At 59.6% G+C, this 25,476-nt stretch overlaps 3 long non-coding RNA genes across 3 annotated transcripts; all 3 read left to right on the top strand.

Annotated features, from left to right (window-relative positions):
• Positions 1-120: 120 nt before the first annotated feature.
• Positions 121-4,240, top strand: LOC135327747 (uncharacterized). The gene is made up of 4 exons (XR_010388126.1): positions 121-816; positions 1,227-1,683; positions 3,699-3,790; positions 3,906-4,240. It is a non-coding gene; the product is annotated as an uncharacterized LOC135327747 (long non-coding RNA).
• Positions 4,241-10,296: 6,056 nt separating this feature from the next.
• Positions 10,297-14,412, top strand: LOC135327746 (uncharacterized). The gene is made up of 4 exons (XR_010388125.1): positions 10,297-10,988; positions 11,399-11,855; positions 13,872-13,963; positions 14,078-14,412. It is a non-coding gene; the product is annotated as an uncharacterized LOC135327746 (long non-coding RNA).
• A 6,292-nt stretch (positions 14,413-20,704) lies between these two features.
• On the top strand, positions 20,705-23,785 carry LOC135327745 (uncharacterized). The gene is made up of 2 exons (XR_010388124.1): positions 20,705-21,224; positions 23,246-23,785. It is a non-coding gene; the product is annotated as an uncharacterized LOC135327745 (long non-coding RNA).
• The last annotated feature ends 1,691 nt before the right edge of the window (positions 23,786-25,476 follow it).

Here is a 25,476-nt window from a genome sequence, read left to right as displayed (position 1 = left end):
GTAACAATAACACTGAAGCGGAATAAAAATAAGGTTTCGTGGAAGATGGCGTTAGGAAGGTATTAGGCGACGTGCCCGCCTGCCTAATAACCTAGCCCTAATTGCTGTGTGTAACGTTTCCAGACCGTTTACCCTGCAACGTATGGTGCAAAGTGCCGTATTAAGACCTTTCCCTTAAGGAAAAGAAGAAGAAAAAAAAGGGGGAAAAAGAAAACAGGGTAAAGAGAAAAAGATCATGCATAAACCTAAGCATTTCACTGGAAGTAAAACGCGAGTTTATCGCTTCCTTACAGAGATGGAACCAAGGACAGCAAATGCTGACGAGGAGAAGAGACGGACGAGCGTTTGCTTGCGGTTAATACCGAAGGGACGGGATGAAACAAGGAAGCCAGAATGCAGCGGCCCCTCGATATCACCAGGAACTGCTACAGGAGGAGGCGTTCTGGCACGGGTAACTAGGGTAAGTATGGCTAATGACCGTTAGCAGTTATTTCGGCCTCCCCGAGGCAGCGCTGAGGACTGAGTAACCCGTTCCTGCCCTGTGGCTGCTGTTGCCTGTATCTGCCTTAGCTTTGCTTTGGCTGTTTCTCTTTTGTTTTGTTATCGTACACGCAGCTACGGAAAGGAATAGATGTCATACTTACTTTTTTAGATTAATTGCCACGGCTGAAGTTGAAGAGACCAAGAAACGTAAGCCGCGAAGGGGCACATCTTGAAGAGAGGGGGCTAGACCTAGCGATGCAGTTGTTCGTTTTGGTCGTCGCCTGTGAGGCCAGCATGCAAGAGTAAGAGGAAGCTAGGAGCAGTCTCAAAAAGGTAATAGGTCTGAAAGGGAGACAGGCAAATCGAGGGCTGTCGTTCCTCCACGTAGTTAAAGACCGAGAGAGTTGTCGGTTAAGCGCATGCATACGAGGGTTTGCGAACAGTAACAATAACACTGAAGCGGAATAAAAATAAGGTTTCGTGGAAGATGGCGTTAGGAAGGTATTAGGCGACGTGCCCGCCTGCCTAATAACCTAGCCCTAATTGCTGTGTGTAACGTTTCCAGACCGTTTACCCTGCAACGTATGGTGCAAAGTGCCGTATTAAGACCTTTCCCTTAAGGAAAAGAAGAAGAAAAAAAGAAAAAAAAGGGGGAAAAAGAAAACAGGGTAAAGAGAAAAAGATCATGCATAAACCTAAGCGTTTCACTGGAAGTAAAACGCGAGTTTATCGCTTCCTTACAGAGATGGAACCAAGGACGGCAAATGCTGACGAGGAGAAGAGACGGACGAGCGTTTGCTTGCGGTTAATACCGAAGGGACGGGATGAAACAAGGAAGCCAGAATGCAGCGGCCCCTCGATATCACCAGGAACTGCTACAGGAGGAGGCGTTCTGGCACGGGTAACTAGGGTAAGTATGGCTAATGACCGTTAGCAGTTATTTTGGCCTCCCCGAGGCAGCGCTGAGGACTAAGTAACCTGAGGGGCTCTGGCCTGGGTTGGGGCAGAAGTGCAGGCAGGCGGGATCAGGCATTTTCCTCTCAGCTCTCCGAGCTGAATCCTAGCCCTGAAGGAAAAAGCACTGGGGGGAGGCTACTCGGACACCTGCCATGTCGAGGGCAGGGGCAGGAGCTGACCCTTCCCCGACGGACGGACGTACGGACAGACGCTGGTGCGGCGGTGACTCTTTGGATATCGTAGGTAAGGGGAGGCACGCTGGTGCCGAGCTCCAGGGCGGTTTGCCTGAACACGATGCCTGAGGCAGGAGGTTATGCATTGTGTCCGGGGCTGGGAGCTGGTCCCCGAGTCCCATGTACTTGGGAGTGCCTGCACTTGCCAGGGAGCCCGGTGCTGTTCCCAGAGCTGCGGGGAATTTCCCTTGCGTTGCCTGGACCCTCGGGGCTCTTGGGGGTGTTTCCCCTCATCGCGAGGGCTGCCAGAGCCCCTCCAGGGCTGCGTGAGGTCCCCGAACCACTCCCGGATTTGCTTTTGGCACTCCGCAGTGTCGCTCGTGTGCCTGGGGCAGCCTGCAGGCGCCATCCTGTCAGCCGCGTTGAGCCCTGCGGCGTGCCTGGTGACCCCTCTGGTGTGTGCCAAGGCCCTTCCTCTGTATTTTGGTCTGCCCCAGAGCCCTGCACTTGCCCTCTGATGCCCTCAGGACCCCTCAGTTCACATTCTGGGTTGCCCCCGAGCCCTCTGCGTGCCTTTCGGTGCGCCCCGTGGCCCCGTGTGTGTTTTGCGGCACGCCGCAGAGGTCTCTGTTTAGCTTTTTCTCCTGTCCTGGAGTTTTCGGGGTGCTTCTGGGTGTGCCCCAGGGCCCTCCTTTTGGTGCCCCCCGAGTTACTCTGTTTGCTCTATCGTTGTTCTTTTTTTTTTTTTTTTTTTTTTTTTCTTGACTTGTGTTGCACCCAGAGCTCTCGATTTGTTCTCTTGTGCTCCGCATACTCCCCTTTCCGCACTCTACACCCCAGGCAGGGCTCTCCCTTCAGCTCTCAGCAAGCTGCTGTCAGGAGAGTGGGGGTGCCTCTGCTGCCCTGGCAGCCCCAGCTGTCCCTGAAGGGGCTGATGGCCAGGCCCCCTGCCCAGTTCCTGCAGGCCCACAGCTGCAGGCCCTGGGGCTGGGATGAATGCCAGGGGGAGCTGGGTGGCAGGACAGGCCCCAGGTGGGGCTGATGGCAAGGGCAGGCCCACATTTGGGGGCTGGGGCTGCAGTTGGGGGGAGCTGGCGCTGGGGCAGGAGCTGGGCAGCGGAGCTGCCACGGAGCACGGCCCTTCGGGACCAGCCCGGCGGCCGCCCCGCGGAGGAGGTGAGCGGGGCCGGGGGAGGCGCACTGCAGGCTGCGGGTCCCGCATGTGCCGGGGGTCCCGGCGGCTGGGAGCGTCCCGGGGCCACGGAGGCGGGGGGAGGAAGGGGGTGCGCCGGGGCTGTGGTGCGGTTTACTGCGCGGTCGGAGGAGCGCGGGGGGGGGGGGGGGGGGTCTCCTGTGTCAGCTCGGGAGCGTGTCGGGGAGCGGGGGGAGGAGGGTCGTGGAGGGGCGGGGGCAGTGTCGGAGCTGAGGCGGGGCCGGTCGCGGGGGTGTCGGGGGAGCCCCGGGCCGGTGGTGGGGCCGGCGGGGCCGCGCTCGGGGCTCTGCGGCCGTTTCCGGGGGGACAGGGGGGAAGGGGAAGGGGGGCGGGACGGAAAGGAACGGAATGTGCCGAGGGTCAAAGGTGCCCCAGCGCTGCGGGTGGGGGGCGGGAGTTGGGGTGCGGGACTGCGGGGAGCCGTAGCTTTCGGCGCGGCATGCCGGGAGCAGTAGTCTTCCGGCACTGGGCTTCCGGTGGGGCATTGTTTGTTCTGAGCGCGGCATGCTGGGAGCGGTAGTCTTCCGGCACTGGGCTTCCGGGCGGCCATGTTGCTTGGCATGGCATGCCGGGAGCAGTAGTCTTCCGGCACTGGGCTTCCGGGCCGCCCTTTTCGCGTGCACGGTATGCTGGGAGGTGTAGTCTTCTCAGGCGGGGCTACTGGGTGACCATGCTGCGCCTCTCGAGGTGGCCCCGCGGGGGGGGCGGCGGCGGCAGGTCCCTGCCAGCGGGGTTCCCAGCGGGTGGCCGCGTGGCAGGCCAGGAGCTGTAGTGCCCGCTGGGTCTGTTCCTTACTGGACATGTGTCACTGATGCCTGAGTCCCCACAGGTCACGGGGGACAGTGGAATGCCCCTGTTTTTCCCCGGTACAGGGCAGGAAGTGTTTTCCATCTCCGATGGTGTTGCAAGACAACCTTGGAAGCTCAGAAAGTGTTCCTGCTGTTTAAACTAGGCAGATGAGGAGGTACCCCCCCCCCCCCCCCATTTCCTGGGAGGAAATAATTCTTTAATCAAGGCCATGCTAGAAGTGCTAAAGCCTTAAAGAAATAGTAAATCAAAATGTTTTGTTTTCTATGTAGATGTTGCCAATTTAGCAAAGGAATTTGAGGTATCCCCGAACTGAACTGTCCTCATTATAATACAAGAAAATCACGCCCATAGGTCAGAAAGACCTGTGCCCGGGTGAAGACCCCTCCCCTGAGCATGCGTAGTTTTAAAATGGTGTGTAAGCAATATTAGAATTGTATGTAAATCACTAACCAACCGGTGTAAGAGGGAAAGTTGCAAACCTTGCAACTTGTATAAATGCTACTTGGAAAGCCGGGGCGGGGGGGGGAAGTTGCGCTTGATTTGTGGGAAAACACCGAGCAGCCAGGCTTGCACAACTCTGAAATAAATAAGCAAATGTCTCTCCTGAGCGTGTCATTATTGGCTTAGTGCACAGCGGGCAACGAATCCGCTTTTCGGACAGCAGCGTGACCAGGCAGGGTTGTCCCCGGGGGCTGTGTCTGTCCCTCTTGGAAATGGGGAGGGCGGGAAGAGTAGGAGGGGTGCTGCGGGCTCCTGGGGGTCGTAGCTTTGCTCAGGATTGGGGCCGGTTAGGCAGCTGCTGGGAGGAGTAGCGGTGCTGGGAGGGCACGGTGCGGAGCTGTCCTGCTGTGCAGCGCAAGGGAAAGTTGACCAGCACCGTTGCTGTCCGAGGACCCTGGAACAGCCCGAGAGACCCTGGAACAGCCACCCCACGGACACCGTGTCACTGCCTCGCAAGGCCACTGCATGCAGGTACGTTTGACTACATCCGGCAGAAGAAATGTAAGCCGAAGGATCAGGGCAAATAGCTGCTTGTCTAGGTTTGTTACCTAGCGACGCACTGGCAAAGCTTTTTATGAACACCCGTACTCGATCGAGTGCGTATTCATTCTGTGAATATTAATTACTGCCAGACCGCGTACGTCACTGATGCTTTAAAGCAAGTCCGTGGCGCTGGGGTAGCACGTGTAGTGGAGGCTAAATGCAATAATACCTCGTTTTGATGTTGTTCTCTTATACGAAAGCACTTGGAGCAGATTAAGACATTTCTCGTCCTATTTTGTTTATTGAGTGGACCCTGATACTGGGGAGAAGCTGCCGTGAAGCAGACCTAGTAGTCAGCTTCCTTAGAGAAGGCGTCTTGTCCTGTATTTGAGGGCTTCCGGTACGTTTTGACAGACAGTAGTGAGTGACGGGTTTCCTTTGGACCCCCCGGGGAGCAGAAAGTTCTGCCGGGAAGGCAAAATGTTTCTTGCGGCTGGGTTGGAAGAAGCTGGCTGCTGATGCAAGGCAGTGACAATTCTGGGGAGTCGCGGGAAGTTTTGAAAAGACGGTCGTTCCCTTTGCTAGAAGGCTATGCACTTCGGTTCCTAATAGCTGTAGTAATGAAGCCAGGTAAGCGTTCGGGAGGAGCCCAAGCCACTTTTGCCTAGCGAGTATTTTGCAAGGGGGGCAGGAAAGCGCTGCGCCCTGCTCCTTGCTGCCCTCGCGTGTCTGAAAGGCGGCACTGCACGCGGGAGGGGGGGCGCGCATGCGCATTGCGTTCCGGCGCGCTCACGGCTGCCCTCGCGTGTCGACAAGGCAGCACTGCAGCCGCCGGCGGCCACCGCTGCGTACGGAGACCGTTGCGGGCAGCCGGCGCACACGTGCGCGCTGCCGGTCGCCGCGTTGGCCGCTACTCTGCGCTCTCTCGGGGACGGGTAAGCGCAGGGGCCGCGCTCGTGCCCCCTGCCCGGTGCTCACGGACCGGGAGCGCTTTTCCCGAGAGGGCTTTTCCTTCTCGGTGCTTCCTGGGGGCGCGGGGACGGGCAGTGCCGTCTCGGAGCTGCTCCGCGGCGCTCTCTCCCCGGGGCAGCCCCAGCGCCTGCTCGCTGAAGCCCGCCGCTCTCTCGGGCGCGGGCAGAGCAGCCTCGGGGCGCTCGCTGCTCGGCCTGAGCGCCGGGGTGGCGCGGCGGGCTGCGGTTGGCGCGCGGGAGCCGGCCGGCTGCAGCGCGGCGCTGCGACCACGCGAGGGTGGGGCCATTGCGGGTCTGGCCTGCCTCGCGCTCCGCTCCCCCCGCCCCTCGCGCTCCGCTCCCCCCGCCCCTCGCGCTCCGCTCCCCCCGCCCCTCGCGCTCCCCCCGCCCCTCGCGCTCCCCCCGCCCCTAGCGCTCCGCTCCCCCCGCCCCTCGCGCTCCGCTCCCCCCGCCCCTCTCGCGCGGTCCTGGGCCGGCGCACGCGCGGTGCGGCGGCGCGAGCCCTGGGCGGCCGGCGCACGCGCGGTGCGGCGGCGCGAGCCCTGGGCGGCCGGCGCACGCGCGGTGCGGCGGCGCGAGCCCTGGGCGGCCGGCGCACGCGCGGTGCGGCGGCGCGAGCCCTGGGCGGCCGGCGCACGCGCGGTGCGGCGGCGCGAGCCCTGGGCGGCCGGCGCACGCGCGGTGCGGCGGCGCGAGCCCTGGGCGGCCGGCGCACGCGCGGTGCGGCGGCGCGAGCCCTGGGCGGCCGGCGCACGCGCGGTGCGGCGGCGCGAGCCCTGGGCGGCCGGCGCACGCGCGGTGCGGCGGCGCGAGCCCTGGGCGGCCGGCGCACGCGCGGTGCGGCGGCGCGAGCCCTGGGCGGCCGGCGCACGCGCGGTGCGGCGGCGCGAGCCCTGGGCGGCCGGCGCACGCGCGGTGCGGCGGCGGGCAAGATGGCGGCGAGCAGGGCGGGTGTTTTCGCTGGACGGCGGCGGGCGAGGGCAGAGGCGGGCTGGAGTCGAGCATGTGGGGGCCGCGGTGAGGCGAGGTGAGGCGAGCGTGCGCCTTCGGGTGGCCGCGGGTGTCGGGCTGTGTCCTGCCAGCCGGGGCCGTCGCTGCGTGGAGGCGGCGGGGCGGGGGGGGGGAGTCGGGCCGGGGGCCGCGCCGCGCCGCGCCGGGTCTGCGCGGCGCCGGGTCTGCCGGAGCGCGGCTCTGACTCTCCCTTTTGCGTGTGTCGCCTGTAGGGCCCCGGTTCCTCCCCAGCGCGGGCCGGGGCGTGCGCTCGCCCCTGCGGACGCAGCCTGGAGGAGTGTGTGGGGGGTGTCTGCGCGGGGGTCTGGATGTCTCTAGCAGCGGCACGGCAGCCTGATGCCTCCTCTCGTCTGGGACGCGGGGTCCTTGGGGAGTTCCCTGCTGCCTCCTCTGGCGTTCTCTGCGAGCTCATAGATCCCTCCACCTCCTCTCCTCCCCCCCCCCCCCCCCCCGCCCCGCTCCCCTGTCTGGTGGGGTGGGAGACCGGTGGCTGCTCCCGCCGAGCTGAGAGCCACGTAGGGCACCCCTGTGTGCTCACTACGCATCTGGGATGGCACCCCTGCCCTGAGGGCCCCGCAGAGTCCCACCCTTCCTGCAACCAGCCCCCCCAGAGCCATTAAACCACCCACTAAACCACCCACAAATCCTGCCCCAACACCCCCACAGGCCCCAAAACGCCTCCGAGCCCTGCCGCAATGTTGTCACTGACTCCAGACCTTCCCCTGCACTCTGTGCAAGGCCCCAAACATTCCTCAAACTGCTGCCAGACCCAGTGCCCGCAGCAGTGAGGCGTTCTAACAAAGATGGGGTGCGATGTGCGTCTCCGCCTCGACTCAGTCCCGCTTTAGAGAAACAGGAACTTAGAGCACTTCCTGGTGAAGAGTGTTGACGGGTGAATGTGCGGATGACAAAGAGACTTTTCTCTCTTTTCTTCTGAGCCGCCTCTCAGAAGCCTCTGTGTGTGCACGATGTGGCTGATCTGGGATAATCGTGCTGTGCGCAGTGCTTAAGGAGAACATTGCCCTAAAATGGAGGGCTAAGGAATAGCCTAAAAAACCTAAAAGGCTCGGGAAGAGCCAAAGAGAACACCGATGGGCTCTGGGAAGCCCCAGTGATGCTAGCGAAAACAGCGTGGCTTTTAGGCACCTCCTCAGAGCAGCAGCAATGTCTCGCTCCAGCCTATGGGGCAATGGGGACTCTTAATTACCGCCTTGAATTACCACAAGTGTTGCAAAAGCAGAAGGGACTAGGGAGCATGCAGAGCAGGTTATGGACTATATGTCAAGTTTAAACAAGCAACAAGCCCCTCTGCAAACAGAAACAGGTTTAGCCCTAAGTAATAGACGAAGGTAGCTGTGAGTAACGTGAAGCGAAGCGGTGACGTCAGTCACCCCGAAAGCCTCGGAGAAGCGGTCTGAAAATCTGGTACCCTCGCGGCCTCGGCAGTCTTTTTGGTTTGTTTGGCAGGGTAGCCCACCGAAGGGGGACATCTCGAAGAGAAGCAGCAAGACCTGGGGATCCGGTGGTTCATTTTGGTCGTCGCCTGTGAGGCCAGCATGCAAGAGTAAGAGGAAGCTAGGAGCAGTCTCAAAAAGGTAATAGGTCTGAAAGGGAGACAGGCAAATCGAGGGCTGTCGTTCCTCCACGTAGTTAAAGACCGAGAGAGTTGTCGGTTAAGCGCATGCATACGAGGGTTTGCGAACAGTAACAATAACACTGAAGCGGAATAAAAATAAGGTTTCGTGGAAGATGGCGTTAGGAAGGTATTAGGCGACGTGCCCGCCTGCCTAATAACCTAGCCCTAATTGCTGTGTGTAACGTTTCCAGACCGTTTACCCTGCAACGTATGGTGCAAAGTGCCGTATTAAGACCTTTCCCTTAAGGAAAAGAAGAAGAAAAAAAGAAAAAAAAGGGGGAAAAAGAAAACAGGGTAAAGAGAAAAAGATCATGCATAAACCTAAGCGTTTCACTGGAAGTAAAACGCGAGTTTATCGCTTCCTTACAGAGGTGGAACCAAGGACAGCAAATGCTGACGAGGAGAAGAGACGGACGAGCGTTTGCTTGCGGTTAATACCGAAGGGACGGGATGAAACAAGGAAGCCAGAATGCAGCGGCCCCTCGATATCACCAGGAACTGCTACAGGAGGAGGCGTTCTGGCACGGGTAACTAGGGTAAGTATGGCTAATGACCGTTAGCAGTTATTTCGGCCTCCCCGAGGCAGCGCTGAGGACTGAGTAACCCGTTCCTGCCCTGTGGCTGCTGTTGCCTGTATCTGCCTTAGCTTTGCTTTGGCTGTTTCTCTTTTGTTTTGTTATCGTACACGCAGCTACGGAAAGGAATAGATGTCATACTTACTTTTTTAGATTAATTGCCACGGCTGAAGTTGAAGAGACCAAGAAACGTAAGCCGCGAAGGGGCACATCTTGAAGAGAGGGGGCTAGACCTAGCGATGCAGTTGTTCGTTTTGGTCGTCGCCTGTGAGGCCAGCATGCAAGAGTAAGAGGAAGCTAGGAGCAGTCTCAAAAAGGTAATAGGTCTGAAAGGGAGACAGGCAAATCGAGGGCTGTCGTTCCTCCACGTAGTTAAAGACCGAGAGAGTTGTCGGTTAAGCGCATGCATACGAGGGTTTGCGAACAGTAACAATAACACTGAAGCGGAATAAAAATAAGGTTTCGTGGAAGATGGCGTTAGGAAGGTATTAGGCGACGTGCCCGCCTGCCTAATAACCTAGCCCTAATTGCTGTGTGTAACGTTTCCAGACCGTTTACCCTGCAACGTATGGTGCAAAGTGCCGTATTAAGACCTTTCCCTTAAGGAAAAGAAGAAGAAAAAAAGAAAAAAAAGGGGGAAAAAGAAAACAGGGTAAAGAGAAAAAGATCATGCATAAACCTAAGCGTTTCACTGGAAGTAAAACGCGAGTTTATCGCTTCCTTACAGAGATGGAACCAAGGACGGCAAATGCTGACGAGGAGAAGAGACGGACGAGCGTTTGCTTGCGGTTAATACCGAAGGGACGGGATGAAACAAGGAAGCCAGAATGCAGCGGCCCCTCGATATCACCAGGAACTGCTACAGGAGGAGGCGTTCTGGCACGGGTAACTAGGGTAAGTATGGCTAATGACCGTTAGCAGTTATTTCGGCCTCCCCAAGGCAGCGCTGAGGACTGAGTAACCCGTTCCTGCCCTGTGGCTGCTGTTGCCTGTATCTGCCTTAGCTTTGCTTTGGCTGTTTCTCTTTTGTTTTGTTATCGTACACGCAGCTACGGAAAGGAATAGATGTCATACTTACTTTTTTAGATTAATTGCCACGGCTGAAGTTGAAGAGACCAAGAAACGTAAGCCGCGAAGGGGCACATCTTGAAGAGAGGGGGCTAGACCTAGCGATGCAGTTGTTCGTTTTGGTCGTCGCCTGTGAGGCCAGCATGCAAGAGTAAGAGGAAGCTAGGAGCAGTCTCAAAAAGGTAATAGGTCTGAAAGGGAGACAGGCAAATCGAGGGCTGTCGTTCCTCCACGTAGTTAAAGACCGAGAGAGTTGTCGGTTAAGCGCATGCATACGAGGGTTTGCGAACAGTAACAATAACACTGAAGCGGAATAAAAATAAGGTTTCGTGGAAGATGGCGTTAGGAAGGTATTAGGCGACGTGCCCGCCTGCCTAATAACCTAGCCCTAATTGCTGTGTGTAACGTTTCCAGACCGTTTACCCTGCAACGTATGGTGCAAAGTGCCGTATTAAGACCTTTCCCTTAAGGAAAAGAAGAAGAAAAAAAAGGGGGAAAAAGAAAACAGGGTAAAGAGAAAAAGATCATGCATAAACCTAAGCATTTCACTGGAAGTAAAACGCGAGTTTATCGCTTCCTTACAGAGATGGAACCAAGGACAGCAAATGCTGACGAGGAGAAGAGACGGACGAGCGTTTGCTTGCGGTTAATACCGAAGGGACGGGATGAAACAAGGAAGCCAGAATGCAGCGGCCCCTCGATATCACCAGGAACTGCTACAGGAGGAGGCGTTCTGGCACGGGTAACTAGGGTAAGTATGGCTAATGACCGTTAGCAGTTATTTCGGCCTCCCCGAGGCAGCGCTGAGGACTGAGTAACCCGTTCCTGCCCTGTGGCTGCTGTTGCCTGTATCTGCCTTAGCTTTGCTTTGGCTGTTTCTCTTTTGTTTTGTTATCGTACACGCAGCTACGGAAAGGAATAGATGTCATACTTACTTTTTTAGATTAATTGCCACGGCTGAAGTTGAAGAGACCAAGAAATGTAAGCCGCGAAGGGGCACATCTTGAAGAGAGGGGGCTAGACCTAGCGATGCAGTTGTTCGTTTTGGTCGTCGCCTGTGAGGCCAGCATGCAAGAGTAAGAGGAAGCTAGGAGCAGTCTCAAAAAGGTAATAGGTCTGAAAGGGAGACAGGCAAATCGAGGGCTGTCGTTCCTCCACGTAGTTAAAGACCGAGAGAGTTGTCGGTTAAGCGCATGCATACGAGGGTTTGCGAACAGTAACAATAACACTGAAGCGGAATAAAAATAAGGTTTCGTGGAAGATGGCGTTAGGAAGGTATTAGGCGACGTGCCCGCCTGCCTAATAACCTAGCCCTAATTGCTGTGTGTAACGTTTCCAGACCGTTTACCCTGCAACGTATGGTGCAAAGTGCCGTATTAAGACCTTTCCCTTAAGGAAAAGAAGAAGAAAAAAAGAAAAAAAAGGGGGAAAAAGAAAACAGGGTAAAGAGAAAAAGATCATGCATAAACCTAAGCGTTTCACTGGAAGTAAAACGCGAGTTTATCGCTTCCTTACAGAGATGGAACCAAGGACGGCAAATGCTGACGAGGAGAAGAGACGGACGAGCGTTTGCTTGCGGTTAATACCGAAGGGACGGGATGAAACAAGGAAGCCAGAATGCAGCGGCCCCTCGATATCACCAGGAACTGCTACAGGAGGAGGCGTTCTGGCACGGGTAACTAGGGTAAGTATGGCTAATGACCGTTAGCAGTTATTTTGGCCTCCCCGAGGCAGCGCTGAGGACTAAGTAACCTGAGGGGCTCTGGCCTGGGTTGGGGCAGAAGTGCAGGCAGGCGGGATCAGGCATTTTCCTCTCAGCTCTCCGAGCTGAATCCTAGCCCTGAAGGAAAAAGCACTGGGGGGAGGCTACTCGGACACCTGCCATGTCGAGGGCAGGGGCAGGAGCTGACCCTTCCCCGACGGACGGACGTACGGACAGACGCTGGTGCGGCGGTGACTCTTTGGATATCGTAGGTAAGGGGAGGCACGCTGGTGCCGAGCTCCAGGGCGGTTTGCCTGAACACGATGCCTGAGGCAGGAGGTTATGCATTGTGTCCGGGGCTGGGAGCTGGTCCCCGAGTCCCATGTACTTGGGAGTGCCTGCACTTGCCAGGGAGCCCGGTGCTGTTCCCAGAGCTGCGGGGAATTTCCCTTGCGTTGCCTGGACCCTCGGGGCTCTTGGGGGTGTTTCCCCTCATCGCGAGGGCTGCCAGAGCCCCTCCAGGGCTGCGTGAGGTCCCCGAACCACTCCCGGATTTGCTTTTGGCACTCCGCAGTGTCGCTCGTGTGCCTGGGGCAGCCTGCAGGCGCCATCCTGTCAGCCGCGTTGAGCCCTGCGGCGTGCCTGGTGACCCCTCTGGTGTGTGCCAAGGCCCTTCCTCTGTATTTTGGTCTGCCCCAGAGCCCTGCACTTGCCCTCTGATGCCCTCAGGACCCCTCAGTTCACATTCTGGGTTGCCCCCGAGCCCTCTGCGTGCCTTTCGGTGCGCCCCGTGGCCCCGTGTGTGTTTTGCGGCACGCCGCAGAGGTCTCTGTTTAGCTTTTTCTCCTGTCCTGGAGTTTTCGGGGTGCTTCTGGGTGTGCCCCAGGGCCCTCCTTTTGGTGCCCCCCGAGTTACTCTGTTTGCTCTATCGTTGTTCTTTTTTTTTTTTTTTTTTTTTTTTTTTCTTGACTTGTGTTGCACCCAGAGCTCTCGATTTGTTCTCTTGTGCTCCGCATACTCCCCTTTCCGCACTCTACACCCCAGGCAGGGCTCTCCCTTCAGCTCTCAGCAAGCTGCTGTCAGGAGAGTGGGGGTGCCTCTGCTGCCCTGGCAGCCCCAGCTGTCCCTGAAGGGGCTGATGGCCAGGCCCCCTGCCCAGTTCCTGCAGGCCCACAGCTGCAGGCCCTGGGGCTGGGATGAATGCCAGGGGGAGCTGGGTGGCAGGACAGGCCCCAGGTGGGGCTGATGGCAAGGGCAGGCCCACATTTGGGGGCTGGGGCTGCAGTTGGGGGGAGCTGGCGCTGGGGCAGGAGCTGGGCAGCGGAGCTGCCACGGAGCACGGCCCTTCGGGACCAGCCCGGCGGCCGCCCCGCGGAGGAGGTGAGCGGGGCCGGGGGAGGCGCACTGCAGGCTGCGGGTCCCGCATGTGCCGGGGGTCCCGGCGGCTGGGAGCGTCCCGGGGCCACGGAGGCGGGGGGAGGAAGGGGGTGCGCCGGGGCTGTGGTGCGGTTTACTGCGCGGTCGGAGGAGCGCGGGGGGGGGGGGGGGGGGTCTCCTGTGTCAGCTCGGGAGCGTGTCGGGGAGCGGGGGGAGGAGGGTCGTGGAGGGGCGGGGGCAGTGTCGGAGCTGAGGCGGGGCCGGTCGCGGGGGTGTCGGGGGAGCCCCGGGCCGGTGGTGGGGCCGGCGGGGCCGCGCTCGGGGCTCTGCGGCCGTTTCCGGGGGGACAGGGGGGAAGGGGAAGGGGGGCGGGACGGAAAGGAACGGAATGTGCCGAGGGTCAAAGGTGCCCCAGCGCTGCGGGTGGGGGGCGGGAGTTGGGGTGCGGGACTGCGGGGAGCCGTAGCTTTCGGCGCGGCATGCCGGGAGCAGTAGTCTTCCGGCACTGGGCTTCCGGTGGGGCATGTTTGTTCTGAGCGCGGCATGCTGGGAGCGGTAGTCTTCCGGCACTGGGCTTCCGGGCGGCCATGTTGCTTGGCATGGCATGCCGGGAGCAGTAGTCTTCCGGCACTGGGCTTCCGGGCCGCCCTTTTCGCGTGCACGGTATGCTGGGAGGTGTAGTCTTCTCAGGCGGGGCTACTGGGTGACCATGCTGCGCCTCTCGAGGTGGCCCCGCGGGGGGGGCGGCGGCGGCAGGTCCCTGCCAGCGGGGTTCCCAGCGGGTGGCCGCGTGGCAGGCCAGGAGCTGTAGTGCCCGCTGGGTCTGTTCCTTACTGGACATGTGTCACTGATGCCTGAGTCCCCACAGGTCACGGGGGACAGTGGAATGCCCCTGTTTTTCCCCGGTACAGGGCAGGAAGTGTTTTCCATCTCCGATGGTGTTGCAAGACAACCTTGGAAGCTCAGAAAGTGTTCCTGCTGTTTAAACTAGGCAGATGAGGAGGTACCCCCCCCCCCCCCCATTTCCTGGGAGGAAATAATTCTTTAATCAAGGCCATGCTAGAAGTGCTAAAGCCTTAAAGAAATAGTAAATCAAAATGTTTTGTTTTCTATGTAGATGTTGCCAATTTAGCAAAGGAATTTGAGGTATCCCCGAACTGAACTGTCCTCATTATAATACAAGAAAATCACGCCCATAGGTCAGAAAGACCTGTGCCCGGGTGAAGACCCCTCCCCTGAGCATGCGTAGTTTTAAAATGGTGTGTAAGCAATATTAGAATTGTATGTAAATCACTAACCAACCGGTGTAAGAGGGAAAGTTGCAAACCTTGCAACTTGTATAAATGCTACTTGGAAAGCCGGGGCGGGGGGGGGAAGTTGCGCTTGATTTGTGGGAAAACACCGAGCAGCCAGGCTTGCACAACTCTGAAATAAATAAGCAAATGTCTCTCCTGAGCGTGTCATTATTGGCTTAGTGCACAGCGGGCAACGAATCCGCTTTTCGGACAGCAGCGTGACCAGGCAGGGTTGTCCCCGGGGGCTGTGTCTGTCCCTCTTGGAAATGGGGAGGGCGGGAAGAGTAGGAGGGGTGCTGCGGGCTCCTGGGGGTCGTAGCTTTGCTCAGGATTGGGGCCGGTTAGGCAGCTGCTGGGAGGAGTAGCGGTGCTGGGAGGGCACGGTGCGGAGCTGTCCTGCTGTGCAGCGCAAGGGAAAGTTGACCAGCACCGTTGCTGTCCGAGGACCCTGGAACAGCCCGAGAGACCCTGGAACAGCCACCCCACGGACACCGTGTCACTGCCTCGCAAGGCCACTGCATGCAGGTACGTTTGACTACATCCGGCAGAAGAAATGTAAGCCGAAGGATCAGGGCAAATAGCTGCTTGTCTAGGTTTGTTACCTAGCGACGCACTGGCAAAGCTTTTTATGAACACCCGTACTCGATCGAGTGCGTATTCATTCTGTGAATATTAATTACTGCCAGACCGCGTACGTCACTGATGCTTTAAAGCAAGTCCGTGGCGCTGGGGTAGCACGTGTAGTGGAGGCTAAATGCAATAATACCTCGTTTTGATGTTGTTCTCTTATACGAAAGCACTTGGAGCAGATTAAGACATTTCTCGTCCTATTTTGTTTATTGAGTGGACCCTGATACTGGGGAGAAGCTGCCGTGAAGCAGACCTAGTAGTCAGCTTCCTTAGAGAAGGCGTCTTGTCCTGTATTTGAGGGCTTCCGGTACGTTTTGACAGACAGTAGTGAGTGACGGGTTTCCTTTGGACCCCCCGGGGAGCAGAAAGTTCTGCCGGGAAGGCAAAATGTTTCTTGCGGCTGGGTTGGAAGAAGCTGGCTGCTGATGCAAGGCAGTGACAATTCTGGGGAGTCGCGGGAAGTTTTGAAAAGACGGTCGTTCCCTTTGCTAGAAGGCTATGCACTTCGGTTCCTAATAGCTGTAGTAATGAAGCCAGGTAAGCGTTCGGGAGGAGCCCAAGCCACTTTTGCCTAGCGAGTATTTTGCAAGGGGGGCAGGAAAGCGCTGCGCCCTGCTCCTTGCTGCCCTCGCGTGTCTGAAAGGCGGCACTGCACGCGGGAGGGGGGGCGCGCATGCGCATTGCGTTCCGGCGCGCTCACGGCTGCCCTCGCGTGTCGACAAGGCAGCACTGCAGCCGCCGGCGGCCACCGCTGCGTACGGAGACCGTTGCGGGCAGCCGGCGCACACGTGCGCGCTGCCGGTCGCCGCGTTGGCCGCTACTCTGCGCTCTCTCGGGGACGGGTAAGCGCAGGGGCCGCGCTCGTGCCCCCTGCCCGGTGCTCACGGACCGGGAGCGCTTTTCCCGAGAGGGCTTTTCCTTCTCGGTGCTTCCTGGGGGCGCGGGGACGGGCAGTGCCGTCTCGGAGCTGCTCCGCGGCGCTCTCTCCCCGGGGCAGCCCCAGCGCCTGCTCGCTGATCCCCGCCGCTCTCTCGGGCGCGGGCAGAGCAGCCTCGGGGCGCTCGCTGCTCGGCCTGAGCGCCGGGGTGGCGCGGCGGGCTGCGGTTGGCGCGCGGGAGCCGGCCGGCTGCAGCGCGGCGCTGCGACCACGCGAGGGTGGGGCCATTGCGGGTCTGGCCTGCCTCGCGCTCCGCTCCCCCCGCCCCTCGCGCTCCGCTCCCCCCGCCCCTCGCGCTCCGCTCCCCCCGCCCCTCGCGCTCCGCTCCCCCCGCCCCTCGCGCTCCGCTCCCCCCGCCCCTCGCGCTCCGCTCCCCCCGCCCCTCGCGCTCCCCCCGCCCCTCGCGCTCCGCTCCCCCGCCCCTCGCGCTCCCCCCGCCCCTAGCGCTCCGCTCCCCCCGCCCCTCGCGCTCCGCTCCCCCCGCCCCTCTCGCGCGGTCCTGGGCCGGCGCACGCGCGGTGCGGCGGCGCGAGCCCTGGGCGGCCGGCGCACGCGCGGTGCGGCGGCGCGAGCCCTGGGCGGCCGGCGCACGCGCGGTGCGGCGGCGCGAGCCCTGGGCGGCCGGCGCACGCGCGGTGCGGCGGCGCGAGCCCTGGGCGGCCGGCGCACGCGCGGTGCGGCGGCGCGAGCCCTGGGCGGCCGGCGCACGCGCGGTGCGGCGGCGCGAGCCCTGGGCGGCCGGCGCACGCGCGGTGCGGCGGCGCGAGCCCTGGGCGGCCGGCGCACGCGCGGTGCGGCGGCGCGAGCCCTGGGCGGCCGGCGCACGCGCGGTGCGGCGGCGCGAGCCCTGGGCGGCCGGCGCACGCGCGGTGCGGCGGCGCGAGCCCTGGGCGGCCGGCGCACGCGCGGTGCGGCGGCGCGAGCCCTGGGCGGCCGGCGCACGCGCGGTGCGGCGGCGCGAGCCCTGGGCGGCCGGCGCACGCGCGGTGCGGCGGCGGGCAAGATGGCGGCGAGCAGGGCGGGTGTTTTCGCTGGACGGCGGCGGGCGAGGGCAGAGGCGGGCTGGAGTCGAGCATGTGGGGGCCGCGGTGAGGCGAGGTGAGGCGAGCGTGCGCCTTCGGGTGGCCGCGGGTGTCGGGCTGTGTCCTGCCAGCCGGGGCCGTCGCTGCGTGGAGGCGGCGGGGCGGGGGGGGGGAGTCGGGCCGGGGGCCGCGCCGCGCCGCGCCGGGTCTGCGCGGCGCCGGGTCTGCCGGAGCGCGGCTCTGACTCTCCCTTTTGCGTGTGTCGCCTGTAGGGCCCCGGTTCCTCCCCAGCGCGGGCCGGGGCGTGCGCTCGCCCCTGCGGACGCAGCCTGGAGGAGTGTGTGGGGGGTGTCTGCGCGGGGGTCTGGATGTCTCTAGCAGCGGCACGGCAGCCTGATGCCTCCTCTCGTCTGGGACGCGGGGTCCTTGGGGAGTTCCCTGCTGCCTCCTCTGGCGTTCTCTGCGAGCTCATAGATCCCTCCACCTCCTCTCCTCCCCCCCCCCCCCCCCCCGCCCCGCTCCCCTGTCTGGTGGGGTGGGAGACCGGTGGCTGCTCCCGCCGAGCTGAGAGCCACGTAGGGCACCCCTGTGTGCTCACTACGCATCTGGGATGGCACCCCTGCCCTGAGGGCCCCGCAGAGTCCCACCCTTCCTGCAACCAGCCCCCCCAGAGCCATTAAACCACCCACTAAACCACCCACAAATCCTGCCCCAACACCCCCACAGGCCCCAAAACGCCTCCGAGCCCTGCCGCAATGTTGTCACTGACTCCAGACCTTCCCCTGCACTCTGTGCAAGGCCCCAAACATTCCTCAAACTGCTGCCAGACCCAGTGCCCGCAGCAGTGAGGCGTTCTAACAAAGATGGGGTGCGATGTGCGTCTCCGCCTCGACTCAGTCCCGCTTTAGAGAAACAGGAACTTAGAGCACTTCCTGGTGAAGAGTGTTGACGGGTGAATGTGCGGATGACAAAGAGACTTTTCTCTCTTTTCTTCTGAGCCGCCTCTCAGAAGCCTCTGTGTGTGCACGATGTGGCTGATCTGGGATAATCGTGCTGTGCGCAGTGCTTAAGGAGAACATTGCCCTAAAATGGAGGGCTAAGGAATAGCCTAAAAAACCTAAAAGGCTCGGGAAGAGCCAAAGAGAACACCGATGGGCTCTGGGAAGCCCCAGTGATGCTAGCGAAAACAGCGTGGCTTTTAGGCACCTCCTCAGAGCAGCAGCAATGTCTCGCTCCAGCCTATGGGGCAATGGGGACTCTTAATTACCGCCTTGAATTACCACAAGTGTTGCAAAAGCAGAAGGGACTAGGGAGCATGCAGAGCAGGTTATGGACTATATGTCAAGTTTAAACAAGCAACAAGCCCCTCTGCAAACAGAAACAGGTTTAGCCCTAAGTAATAGACGAAGGTAGCTGTGAGTAACGTGAAGCGAAGCGGTGACGTCAGTCACCCCGAAAGCCTCGGAGAAGCGGTCTGAAAATCTGGTACCCTCGCGGCCTCGGCAGTCTTTTTGGTTTGTTTGGCAGGGTAGCCCACCGAAGGGGGACATCTCGAAGAGAAGCAGCAAGACCTGGGGATCCGGTGGTTCATTTTGGTCGTCGCCTGTGAGGCCAGCATGCAAGAGTAAGAGGAAGCTAGGAGCAGTCTCAAAAAGGTAATAGGTCTGAAAGGGAGACAGGCAAATCGAGGGCTGTCGTTCCTCCACGTAGTTAAAGACCGAGAGAGTTGTCGGTTAAGCGCATGCATACGAGGGTTTGCGAACAGTAACAATAACACTGAAGCGGAATAAAAATAAGGTTTCGTGGAAGATGGCGTTAGGAAGGTATTAGGCGACGTGCCCGCCTGCCTAATAACCTAGCCCTAATTGCTGTGTGTAACGTTTCCAGACCGTTTACCCTGCAACGTATGGTGCAAAGTGCCGTATTAAGACCTTTCCCTTAAGGAAAAGAAGAAGAAAAAAAGAAAAAAAAGGGGGAAAAAGAAAACAGGGTAAAGAGAAAAAGATCATGCATAAACCTAAGCGTTTCACTGGAAGTAAAACGCGAGTTTATCGCTTCCTTACAGAGATGGAACCAAGGACAGCAAATGCTGACGAGGAGAAGAGACGGACGAGCGTTTGCTTGCGGTTAATACCGAAGGGACGGGATGAAACAAGGAAGCCAGAATGCAGCGGCCCCTCGATATCACCAGGAACTGCTACAGGAGGAGGCGTTCTGGCACGGGTAACTAGGGTAAGTATGGCTAATGACCGTTAGCAGTTATTTCGGCCTCCCCGAGGCAGCGCTGAGGACTGAGTAACCCGTTCCTGCCCTGTGGCTGCTGTTGCCTGTATCTGCCTTAGCTTTGCTTTGGCTGTTTCTCTTTTGTTTTGTTATCGTACACGCAGCTACGGAAAGGAATAGATGTCATACTTACTTTTTTAGATTAATTGCCACGGCTGAAGTTGAAGAGACCAAGAAACGTAAGCCGCGAAGGGGCACATCTTGAAGAGAGGGGGCTAGACCTAGCGATGCAGTTGTTCGTTTTGGTCGTCGCCTGTGAGGCCAGCATGCAAGAGTAAGAGGAAGCTAGGAGCAGTCTCAAAAAGGTAATAGGTCTGAAAGGGAGACAGGCAAATCGAGGGCTGTCGTTCCTCCACGTAGTTAAAGACCGAGAGAGTTGTCGGTTAAGCGCATGCATACGAGGGTTTGCGAACAGTAACAATAACACTGAAGCGGAATAAAAATAAGGTTTCGTGGAAGATGGCGTTAGGAAGGTATTAGGCGACGTGCCCGCCTGCCTAATAACCTAGCCCTAATTGCTGTGTGTAACGTTTCCAGACCGTTTACCCTGCAACGTATGGTGCAAAGTGCCGTATTAAGACCTTTCCCTTAAGGAAAAGAAGAAGAAAAAAAAGGGGGAAAAAGAAAACAGGGTAAAGAGAAAAAGATCATGCATAAACCTAAGCATTTCACTGGAAGTAAAACGCGAGTTTATCGCTTCCTTACAGAGATGGAACCAAGGACAGCAAATGCTGACGAGGAGAAGAGACGGACGAGCGTTTGCTTGCGGTTAATACCGAAGGGACGGGATGAAACAAGGAAGCCAGAATGCAGCGGCCCCTCGATATCACCAGGAACTGCTACAGGAGGAGGCGTTCTGGCACGGGTAACTAGGGTAAGTATGGCTAATGACCGTTAGCAGTTATTTCGGCCTCCCCGAGGCAGCGCTGAGGACTGAGTAACCCGTTCCTGCCCTGTGGCTGCTGTTGCCTGTATCTGCCTTAGCTTTGCTTTGGCTGTTTCTCTTTTGTTTTGTTATCGTACACGCAGCTACGGAAAGGAATAGATGTCATACTTACTTTTTTAGATTAATTGCCACGGCTGAAGTTGAAGAGACCAAGAAACGTAAGCCGCGAAGGGGCACATCTTGAAGAGAGGGGGCTAGACCTAGCGATGCAGTTGTTCGTTTTGGTCGTCGCCTGTGAGGCCAGCATGCAAGAGTAAGAGGAAGCTAGGAGCAGTCTCAAAAAGGTAATAGGTCTGAAAGGGAGACAGGCAAATCGAGGGCTGTCGTTCCTCCACGTAGTTAAAGACCGAGAGAGTTGTCGGTTAAGCGCATGCATACGAGGGTTTGCGAACAGTAACAATAACACTGAAGCGGAATAAAAATAAGGTTTCGTGGAAGATGGCGTTAGGAAGGTATTAGGCGACGTGCCCGCCTGCCTAATAACCTAGCCCTAATTGCTGTGTGTAACGTTTCCAGACCGTTTACCCTGCAACGTATGGTGCAAAGTGCCGTATTAAGACCTTTCCCTTAAGGAAAAGAAGAAGAAAAAAAGAAAAAAAAGGGGGAAAAAGAAAACAGGGTAAAGAGAAAAAGATCATGCATAAACCTAAGCGTTTCACTGGAAGTAAAACGCGAGTTTATCGCTTCCTTACAGAGATGGAACCAAGGACAGCAAATGCTGACGAGGAGAAGAGACGGACGAGCGTTTGCTTGCGGTTAATACCGAAGGGACGGGATGAAACAAGGAAGCCAGAATGCAGCGGCCCCTCGATATCACCAGGAACTGCTACAGGAGGAGGCGTTCTGGCACGGGTAACTAGGGTAAGTATGGCTAATGACCGTTAGCAGTTATTTTGGCCTCCCCGAGGCAGCGCTGAGGACTAAGTAACCTGAGGGGCTCTGGCCTGGGTTGGGGCAGAAGTGCAGGCAGGCGGGATCAGGCATTTTCCTCTCAGCTCTCCGAGCTGAATCCTAGCCCTGAAGGAAAAAGCACTGGGGGGAGGCTACTCGGACACCTGCCATGTCGAGGGCAGGGGCAGGAGCTGACCCTTCCCCGACGGACGGACGTACGGACAGACGCTGGTGCGGCGGTGACTCTTTGGATATCGTAGGTAAGGGGAGGCACGCTGGTGCCGAGCTCCAGGGCGGTTTGCCTGAACACGATGCCTGAGGCAGGAGGTTATGCATTGTGTTCAGGGCTGGGAGCTGGTCCCCGAGTCCCATGTACTTGGGAGTGCCTGCACTTGCCAGGGAGCCCGGTGCTGTTCCCAGAGCTGCGGGGAATTTCCCTTGCGTTGCCTGGACCCTCGGGGCTCTTGGGGGTGTTTCCCCTCATCGCGAGGGCTGCCAGAGCCCCTCCAGGGCTGCGTGAGGTCCCCGAACCGCTCCCGGATTTGCTTTTGGCACTCCGCAGTGTCGCTCGTGTGCCTGGGGCAGCCTGCAGGCGCCATCCTGTCAGCCGCGTTGAGCCCTGCGGCGTGCCTGGTGACCCCTCTGGTGTGCGCCAAGGCCCTTCCTCTGTATTTTGGTCTGCCCCAGAGCCCTGCACTTGCCCTCTGATGCCCTCAGGACCCCTCAGTTCACATTCTGGGTTGCCCCCGAGCCCTCTGCGTGCCTTTCGGTGCGCCCCGTGGCCCCGTGTGTGTTTTGCGGCACGCCGCAGAGGTCTCTGTTTAGCTTTTTCTCCTGTCCTGGAGTTTTCGGGGTGCTTCTGGGTGTGCCCCAGGGCCCTCCTTTTGGTGCCCCCCCGAGTCCCTCTGTTTGCTCTATCGTTGTTCTTTTTTTTTTTTTTTTTTCTTTTTTTTCTTGACTTGTGTTGCACCCAGAGCTCTCGATTTGTTCTCTTGTGCTCCGCATACTCCCCTTTCCGCACTCTACACCCCAGGCAGGGCTCTCCCTTCAGCTCTCAGCAAGCTGCTGTCAGGAGAGTGGGGGTGCCTCTGCTGCCCTGGCAGCCCCAGCTGTCCCTGAAGGGGCTGATGGCCAGGCCCCCTGCCCAGTTCCTGCAGGCCCACAGCTGCGGGCCCTGGGGCTGGGATGAATGCCAGGGGGAGCTGGGTGGCAGGACAGGCCCCAGGTGGGGCTGATGGCAAGGGCAGGCCCACATTTGGGGGCTGGGGCTGCAGTTGGGGGGAGCTGGCGCTGGGGCAGGAGCTGGGCAGCGGAGCTGCCACGGAGCACGGCCCTTCGGGACCAGCCCGGCGGCCGCCCCGCGGAGGAGGTGAGCGGGGCCGGGGGAGGCGCACTGCAGGCTGCGGGTCCCGCATGTGCCGGGGGTCCCGGCGGCTGGGAGCGTCCCGGGGCCACGGAGGCGGGGGGAGGAAGGGGGTGCGCCGGGGCTGTGGTGCGGTTTACTGCGCGGTCGGAGGAGCGCGGGGGGGGGGGGGGGGGGGGGGTCTCCTGTGTCAGCTCGGGAGCGTGTCGGGGAGCGGGGGGAGGAGGGTCGTGGAGGGGCGGGGGCAGTGTCGGAGCTGAGGCGGGGCCGGTGGCGGGGGTGTCGGGGGAGCCCCGGGCCGGTGGTGGGGCCGGCGGGGCCGCGCTCGGGGCTCTGCGGCCGTTTCCGGGGGGACAGGGGGGAAGGGGAAGGGGGGCGGGACGGAAAGGAACGGAATGTGCCGAGGGTCAAAGGTGCCCCAGCGCTGCGGGTGGGGGGCGGGAGTTGGGGTGCGGGACTGCGGGGAGCCGTAGCTTTCGGCGCGGCATGCCGGGAGCAGTAGTCTTCCGGCACTGGGCTTCCGGTGGGGCATGTTTGTTCTGAGCGCGGCATGCTGGGAGCGGTAGTCTTCCGGCACTGGGCTTCCGGGCGGCCATGTTGCTTGGCATGGCATGCCGGGAGCAGTAGTCTTCCGGCACTGGGCTTCCGGGCCGCCCTTTTCGCGTGCACGGTATGCTGGGAGGTGTAGTCTTCTCAGGCGGGGCTACTGGGTGACCATGCTGCGCCTCTCGAGGTGGCCCCGCGGGGGGGGCGGCGGCGGCAGGTCCCTGCCAGCGGGGTTCCCAGCGGGTGGCCGCGTGGCAGGCCAGGAGCTGTAGTGCCCGCTGGGTCTGTTCCTTACTGGACATGTGTCACTGACGCCTGAGTCCCCACAGGTCACGGGGGACAGTGGAATGCCCCTGTTTTTCCCCGGTACAGGGCAGGAAGTGTTTTCCATCTCCGATGGTGTTGCAAGACAACCTTGGAAGCTCAGAAAGTGTTCCTGCTGTTTAAACTAGGCAGATGAGGAGGTACCCCCCCCCCCCCATTTCCTGGGAGGAAATAATTCTTTAATCAAGGCCATGCTAGAAGTGCTAAAGCCTTAAAGAAATAGTAAATCAAAATGTTTTGTTTTCTATGTAGATGTTGCCAATTTAGCAAAGGAATTTGAGGTATCCCCGAACTGAACTGTCCTCATTATAATACAAGAAAATCACGCCCATAGGTCAGAAAGACCTGTGCCCGGGTGAAGACCCCTCCCCTGAGCATGCGTAGTTTTAAAATGGTGTGTAAGCAATATTAGAATTGTATGTAAATCACTAACCAACCGGTGTAAGAGGGAAAGTTGCAAACCTTGCAACTTGTATAAATGCTACTTGGAAAGCCGGGGCGGGGGGGGGAAGTTGCGCTTGATTTGTGGGGAAAACACCGAGCAGCCAGGCTTGCACAACTCTGAAATAAATAAGCAAATGTCTCTCCTGAGCGTGTCATTATTGGCTTAGTGCACAGCGGGCAACGAATCCGCTTTTCGGACAGCAGCGTGACCAGGCAGGGTTGTCCCCGGGGGCTGTGTCTGTCCCTCTTGGAAATGGGGAGGGCGGGAAGAGTAGGAGGGGTGCTGCGGGCTCCTGGGGGTCGTAGCTTTGCTCAGGATTGGGGCCGGTTAGGCAGCTGCTGGGAGGAGTAGCGGTGCTGGGAGGGCACGGTGCGGAGCTGTCCTGCTGTGCAGCGCAAGGGAAAGTTGACCAGCACCGTTGCTGTCCGAGGACCCTGGAACAGCCCGAGAGACCCTGGAACAGCCACCCCACGGACACCGTGTCACTGCCTCGCAAGGCCACTGCATGCAGGTACGTTTGACTACATCCGGCAGAAGAAATGTAAGCCGAAGGATCAGGGCAAATAGCTGCTTGTCTAGGTTTGTTACCTAGCGACGCACTGGCAAAGCTTTTTATGAACACCCGTACTCGATCGAGTGCGTATTCATTCTGTGAATATTAATTACTGCCAGACCGCGTACGTCACTGATGCTTTAAAGCAAGTCCGTGGCGCTGGGGTAGCACGTGTAGTGGAGGCTAAATGCAATAATACCTCGTTTTGATGTTGTTCTCTTATACGAAAGCACTTGGAGCAGATTAAGACATTTCTCGTCCTATTTTGTTTATTGAGTGGACCCTGATACTGGGGAGAAGCTGCCGTGAAGCAGACCTAGTAGTCAGCTTCCTTAGAGAAGGCGTCTTGTCCTGTATTTGAGGGCTTCCGGTACGTTTTGACAGACAGTAGTGAGTGACGGGTTTCCTTTGGACCCCCCGGGGAGCAGAAAGTTCTGCCGGGAAGGCAAAATGTTTCTTGCGGCTGGGTTGGAAGAAGCTGGCTGCTGATGCAAGGCAGTGACAATTCTGGGGAGTCGCGGGAAGTTTTGAAAAGACGGTCGTTCCCTTTGCTAGAAGGCTATGCACTTCGGTTCCTAATAGCTGTAGTAATGAAGCCAGGTAAGCGTTCGGGAGGAGCCCAAGCCACTTTTGCCTAGCGAGTATTTTGCAAGGGGGGCAGGAAAGCGCTGCGCCCTGCTCCTTGCTGCCCTCGCGTGTCTGAAAGGCGGCACTGCACGCGGGAGGGGGGGCGCGCATGCGCATTGCGTTCCGGCGCGCTCACGGCTGCCCTCGCGTGTCGACAAGGCAGCACTGCAGCCGCCGGCGGCCACCGCTGCGTACGGAGACCGTTGCGGGCAGCCGGCGCACACGTGCGCGCTGCCGGTCGCCGCGTTGGCCGCTACTCTGCGCTCTCTCGGGGACGGGTAAGCGCAGGGGCCGCGCTCGTGCCCCCTGCCCGGTGCTCACGGACCGGGAGCGCTTTTCCCGAGAGGGCTTTTCCTTCTCGGTGCTTCCTGGGGGCGCGGGGACGGGCAGTGCCGTCTCGGAGCTGCTCCGCGGCGCTCTCTCCCCGGGGCAGCCCCAGCGCCTGCTCGCTGAAGCCCGCCGCTCTCTCGGGCGCGGGCAGAGCAGCCTCGGGGCGCTCGCTGCTCGGCCTGAGCGCCGGGGTGGCGCGGCGGGCTGCGGTTGGCGCGCGGGAGCCGGCCGGCTGCAGCGCGGCGCTGCGACCACGCGAGGGTGGGGCCATTGCGGGTCTGGCCTGCCTCGCGCTCCGCTCCCCCCGCCCCTCGCGCTCCGCTC

Source organism: Dromaius novaehollandiae, chromosome 3 (assembly GCF_036370855.1).
Source record: "Dromaius novaehollandiae isolate bDroNov1 chromosome 3, bDroNov1.hap1, whole genome shotgun sequence".
NCBI classification, from domain to species: domain Eukaryota; kingdom Metazoa; phylum Chordata; class Aves; order Casuariiformes; family Dromaiidae; genus Dromaius; species Dromaius novaehollandiae.
Note: the sequence above shows the minus strand (reverse complement) of the source record. Positions and strands in the feature narration are given on the sequence as shown.